This window comes from Canis lupus, chromosome 13 (genome assembly GCF_048164855.1).
Source record: "Canis lupus baileyi chromosome 13, mCanLup2.hap1, whole genome shotgun sequence".
In the NCBI taxonomy this organism is placed as follows: domain Eukaryota; kingdom Metazoa; phylum Chordata; class Mammalia; order Carnivora; family Canidae; genus Canis; species Canis lupus.
This window is the reverse complement of record NC_132850.1, coordinates 52,131,513-52,137,988: the sequence shown is the minus strand read 5'-3', so window position 1 is coordinate 52,137,988 and position 6,476 is coordinate 52,131,513. Positions and strand designations below refer to the sequence as shown.

Genomic DNA, 6,476 nt, shown 5'->3' with positions numbered 1-6,476 from the left:
TAGGAACCGAGCCTCGGCAAGGCCGGGACCACGGTGCAAAATTTAAAAAGACCTTGTGTCAACTGCACTCACATTAAAAAAAAGAAAATTAAATTAAAATTAGGGGTGCCTGGCTGGCTCAGTGGATGGAGCATGTGACTTGGGATTTCAGGGTTGTGATTTTGAGCCCCACATTGGGTGTAGAGATTATTTAAAAATAAAAGCTTTAAGGACTTAAATTAAAATTAAAAAATTTAAGAAGGCCTTGTCCTCAGCTGTCAACCTGCATGTACACAACCTGAAATTAAGGGTCTCCCTTGCCTTGTTCTAGAGCTCACTCTGACTTTAGGCTTTTTTTTTTTTTTTTTTTTTTAAGATTTTATTTGTTTAGGAGCGCCTGGGTGATTAAGTGGTTGAGCATCTGCCTTCGGCTCAGGTTGTGATCCTGGGGTCCTGGGATCGACTCCCACGTCGGGCTCCCTGCGGGGAGCCTGCTTCTCCCTCTGCCTGTCTCTGCCTCTCAATCTCTGTGTCTCTCATGAATAAATAAAATAATAATAATAATGTCCAGCATGAAAGGGCTTTGCCCAGGTGGATGATAATTGTGTGCCAACAACTGAGTGTGGTTAGCTCTGTTCTCCGCTCCTGTGGCCCAACACAGAGCAAAACAAAACCAATCAGCCCACCAGTAAAACCCTGACTCAGGACACCTTACATGGGCATGGTGATTTCATTCCGTTCCTGTCAGGGGTCATAGGAATTACTCCAACCAAATTCCCTCTTCAGGCTTAGGGAACCCGAGGCCCAGAGAGGGCATATCAGTCGCCCTAGTTGCACAGCTCCCGGTGGCAAGATGAAGACTGATGCGGATTCAAGCCCCTCCCGGGCACTCTGTGCCTCACTCTCTGTCTGGTTGCATGTTCTGACCGCTCAGCCCAACCTCCCCATAGTGTTTGTTTAAAGGGCTTGGCCATGTTTATCTTAGCACACGGGCGCCCTGTCTGAAGTCATTCACTGGCGCTAACTGGCCCTTCCTGAGTAGAGGTCAAGGTGAAAACCTCACTGGGAGCTGGGAGGCTCACGTTCTATTTCACTTTGTTGTTTAGTGTTTTTTTCTCTTTCCAGGACAACTGCCTCAAAGCACAGATGAGCTCATCGACTCACCTGGGCAGGTAAGTGCAGAACCTGGACAGTGCTTTAGTGGGAGTGCATCGTGTTTGGAGGAAATGATGTCACGGTGTGCTGGGCGGGGTAGGGGGGACAGGAACACCTTTAAAGGGCTCATCTTTCCCACAGCCTGTTCAGCATTAGCTCTGCCCCTGGCACGTCCAGAAGCCCCTGCACAATGTGGGTACGATGTGTTGATGTCAACAGTTTTGCTGGAACCCACAGATCCATAAAGCTGCTAACAAGAACACGGAACAAGGTGTTAACGTGGGCGGTGGGTGGAGGTTTAGGACAGTAAGTGTCCTGAGAGAGGGGCGAGAACAGGAAGTCTCAGAGAGCCTCCCTGAGGAGCAGCCTTTGAGAGGGGCTTAGATCACTCATAGCCCCAAGTCGCACTTGGCCCAGTTCAATTATTAAAGCATAACATAGGGGCGCCTGGGTGGCTCAGTCAACTAAGCGGTTGCCTTCGGCTCGGGTCACAATCCTGAGGTCCTGGGATCGAGCCCCACATTGGGCCCCCGGCTCAGCGGAGAGTCTGCTTCTCCCTCTGCCTCTACCTCTCTCTCCACTCATGCTCTCTATCTCTCTCCCTCTCAAATAAATATATAAAATATTTTTTAAAAAGAGAGAGAGGGACACCTGGGTCACTCAGTGGTTGAGTGTCTGCCTTCGACTCAGGGCATGATCCTGGGGTCTGGGATCGGGTCCCACATCGGGCTCCCCACAGGGAGCCTGCTTCTCCCTCTGCCGGTGTCTCTGCCTCTCTCTCTCTCTCTCTCTGTGTGTGTCTCTCATGAATAAATAAATAAAATCTTTAAAAAAAAAGAGAGAGAGAGAGTAAGTGGAGCAGCAGGCAGAGGGAGAGGGAGACATATCTATATGAATTTTTTTAAAAGATGTATTTATTTATTTGTGATAGACATAGAGAGAGAGAGAGAGAGAGAGAGAGAGAGAGGCAGAGACACGGGAGGAGGGAGAAGCAGGCTCCATGCCGGGAGCCCGATGCAGGACTCAATCCCGGGACTCCAGGATCGCGCCTTGGGCCAAAGGCAGGTGCCAAACCGCTGAGGCACCCAGGGATCACTATATGAATTTTCACAAAGTCCACATACTCATATAAAACACCGTGATCAAATTTCAGAATATTTCCAGACCACAGAAGCCCCGCACGTCCCTTCCGGGTCACCAGCCACCCTCCAAAGTGTTGCCACCATGCTGACCTCTAACAGCACAGGTGAGTTGTGCATCCTCTGTTTTAACCCCATCAGCCTTAGGCTCAGTAGGTGTCATGTGCTGGGGGCGCCTGGGAGGCTCAGATGGTTAAGCCTCCGCCTCCAGCTCAGGTCGTCATCTCCAGGTCCCCGGATGGAGCACATGTCGGGCTCCCAGCTCAGCGGGGAATCTGCTCCTCCCTCCCCTCTGTCTCTCCCCCTGCTTGTGCTCTCTCTGTCTCTTTCTGAAACGAATAAATAAGAAATCTTAAAAAAAAAAAAAATCGGACTGGCTGCAACATGCCTCCCCACCCCCACCCAGCGCTGACCCCAGAGCAGAAGGAGCTTTTTTTTTTTTTTTTAAGATTATTTATTTATTCATGAGAGACAGAGAGACAGAGAGAGGCAGAGACCCAGGCAGTGGGAGAAGAAGCAGGCCCCATGCAAAGAGCCGGACGCGGGACTCGATCCCGGGACCCCAGGATCAGGCCCCGGGCTGCAGGCGGCGCTAAACCGCGGCCCCCGGGCTGCCCGGGAGGAGCTCTCCGGCGTGGCTCCCGGCGCCGCCCCGGGCAAGGGCATCCTGGCTGCAGAGAACACGGAGGAGGGAAGTCATCAAATCCAAGGTGTCGTAGGCATCAAGGGGGACCAGGGTGGGGCGCCTCCCGGCAGGATCAAACGGCCAGACTACCCCCCAAGGGCTGGATGGGCTGAGCGCTGTGCCCAGTACAGGAAGGACGGGGCTGACTGTGCCAAGTGGGCTGCGTGCTGAAGAGTGGGGAACACACCCCCTCAGGCCTTGCCATCATGGAAAATGCCAGTGTCCGGGCCGTTCTGCCAGCATCTGCCAGCAGAATGGCATCGTGCCCCTTGTGGAGCCTGAGATCCTCCCCGATGCGGACCATGACTTGAAGCGGTCAGTATGGAACCGAGAAGGTGCTGGCTGCTGTCTACAAGGCCCTGAGTGCCCACCACATCTAGGAAGGCACCTTGCTGAAGCCCAATGTGGTAACCCCAGGCCACGCCTGCACCCATAAATATTCTCACGAGGAGATTGCCATGGCAACTGTCACAGCACTGCCCCCGCTGTTACTGGGATCACCTTCCTATCTGGAGGCCAGAGTGAGGAGGAGGCATCCATCAACCTCAGGGACATCCACAAGTGGTCCCCCATCCCCCCACCCCCCCACCCCCCCCACCCCTGGCTGAAGCCATGGGCTCTGACCTTCTTCTATGGCCCAGCCCCGCAGGCTTCTGCCCTGAAGGCCCAGGGTGGAAAGAAGGAGAACCTGAAGCCTGCCCAGGAGGAGTGTATCGGGGGCCCTGGCCAACAGCCTCACCTGTCAAGGCAAGTACACCCCAAGTGGTCAGGCCGGGGCTGCAGCCAGCGAGTCCCTCTTCATCTCTAACCCTGCCTACTAAGCCGAGGTGTTCTAAGGCTGCCCCCTCAACACTCCAGCCCCCGCCCCCTCCCACACTCACTCTTGAAGAGAGGGCCTCACCTGGGGCTCCAGGCTGCTCTTTCCCATCACTTTGGCCTCCCACGTGACATTGGTGGGTGGTGTTGTCTGTACATGCTAACTCCATTGCTCTTTCCAGCCCCCTGCCAATAAACAACTATTTAAGGGGGGAAAAATAAATAAATAAAATAAATAAATAATCGTGTGCTGGTTGATTAAAATCCTTTCCAAGTATTTGTTCCCTTGCTAATACTTGACCCCATGGTTCACTAGTGAGATAGGCAAGGGGCAGTCAGGGTGCCCATCCTGGTGGCTACCGAGGCACAGCTGATGTGCTTAGTCACAGAGTCCTAGGATAAGTCAGCAGAAACCTGACCTTTCAGCCAGAGCCGCTGGCCGGCTCCCAGCTTCCCTGCACCACCTGACCTCCGTGGGCATCATGCCACAAGCTGCAGCTCTTTGCTGAGCCACCTGGGCTCTGCTGGGAGGGCACACAGGTTTGAGATGTGAAATAGGCACCTGGGACAAGCTTCTGGCACTATCCTCCAAGAGGCCTCGATGGTGACAGACCTCAAAGCCTCAAAGATGCATTAGATTGCGGAAAACAGCCAAACACTGAGGCATGTGTGGAAAGCAATGGTCTGATATGCTCAAATCACTCTTAGAATTTCTTTTAGAAATTCCTTTGAAGCTAGATGATAAGCCACAGTTCTCTTATCTCGTGGTTGTGTCATCTTTATGATGAAAGATAAGTGTGTTTGACGACCCACCATTTTTCATACGTGTGCCACCAGACAACAGAGCCCCAGCCAATTGTCACTCACGGGGCATACAGGACATATCCACAAAACAGGCTTCCCTAATAATCCCATTTGCCATTTATTGAGCACCCTCTATGTACCAGGATCTACTTCCCACTTTAATGACAGCCCCCAAAGATCATTTTTCCCATTTTACAGAAGAGAAACTGGGAGCCTCAGATGGTAAGTGGCTTCCCCAAGCTAACCCAGTTAGGACTAGCAGAGTTGGGATTTGAATCAGGTCTGTCTAGAACCAAACAAAGCACACGTTCCCTTGTTGGTCTTCACAGGTTCCTGGGGCGGCGGTGGGGGCGGTCAACCACAAGACCAGCAATGAGTGGGCCTTTGAACCCTTCTGAGGATATAGAGGAGGCCGCTGGAGGCAAATGGAGCAGAGAGATAGACTACAATGTGGCCCCAATGTCCCTCACACTCACAAGAACCACAGTATTCAAATCAGAGCCCCTGGGCAGCCCACGTGGCTCAGCGGTTTAGCCCTGCCTTTAGCCCAGGGCCTGATCCTGGAAACCTGGGATCTAGTCCCACATCGGGCTCCCTGCATGGAGCCTGCTTCTCCCTCTGCCTGTGTCTCTGTGTGTGTGTGTGTGTGTGTGTGTGTGTGTGTCTTGTGAATAAATAAATAAAATATTTAAAAAAAATTTTTTTTTAAATTTTTGATTAAAAAAAAAAAAGACCCTGAGCCCTGATGGGAACTTGGAGAGCGCGGAGCTCCGCCTTTGCTAGAGGAATCCCTAAGGAAACAGACATTTAGAGAGGACGTGCAACTGGCCCAGGGTCATCCAGAGCAGGATGAGGAAGAAGCATGACTTCCAGGCCTCTGCTCTTTCCGCAATGTGTGGTGGTCTCCTTTTGGCCAGTGTCTGCTGACGCTAGGGCACTGGACATCTTTCTGTCTTGCCTTCTTGGCAACCAGAGTGGCAGGTTTTATGTGGATGGAGGACACACCTGCCCAGGTGGCCACAGGGCAGCAAGTGATCCTGCTTCAGAATCAGAAAGGAGTGTGCTGGGCTGTGGAGAGGGAGCCTCTGGTTCCTCCTCCTTCCAGGGCTTTGTTGATTTGAAGGAGACTCCAGGCATGGTGTAATCCCTTGGCCTTTCCCTGAACCAACACCTGCCTGCTGTGATGTGGACCTGTAATCAATGGGCATTTTCCCAGAGAAGGGACACCAGGAGTCCCAGGTGGGAAGGAATCCTCTGAAGACTTTGTCCTCAAGGATGAAGTCATGGGCCTTGGAAGCTAATGCATTTTATAGATCCAATAAAGTAGATACAACCAGGCTGTTGAGGTGCTGTCAGGTGTCCTGGAGCCCTGCCTTGCTTACTCTGCTGGAGGAGGAAGCCGAACGAGAGGCAAACTTGGGTTTAGTGACCTGCCCAAGGTCATCAGCCAGATAGGGACAGAGTCCAGTTGAGGACCTGCTGCATCAAGTCAGCAGGCTGCTGGGGAATGTGCTGGCCTCCCTGCCTGACTCACATGGGTCTCTAAGGCATCCCTGGTGAGCCAGCCCACATCACTGGAGGCCCTGAGGGGTTGCCAGGCGTGGCCTTTACCTAAAACAGTGATAATGGCAAACACTTGGACTGTCTTAACATAGTGAGCCATTTAACCCTCTGGGCTGCTGTGCAGTTAGTTGCACAAGGCTGATTCTCAAGCATAGATGTTAAGCGACTTGCCCAAGGTCACACAGCTATTAAATAGCAGAGCAGATGGGGGCACCTGGGTGGCTCAGTGGTTGAGCATCTGCCTTTGGCTCAGATCGAGATCCTGGGGTCCTGGGATCAAACCCAGCATCAGGCTCCTCGAAGGGAGCCAGCTTCTCCCTCTGCCTATGTCTCTG

General features: G+C 52.5%; 1 pseudogene; it reads left to right on the top strand.

Annotated features, from left to right (window-relative positions):
* The first annotated feature begins 2,358 nt into the window (after window positions 1-2,358).
* On the top strand, window positions 2,359-3,978 carry LOC140602295 (fructose-bisphosphate aldolase A pseudogene; annotated as a pseudogene).
* The last annotated feature ends 2,498 nt before the right edge of the window (window positions 3,979-6,476 follow it).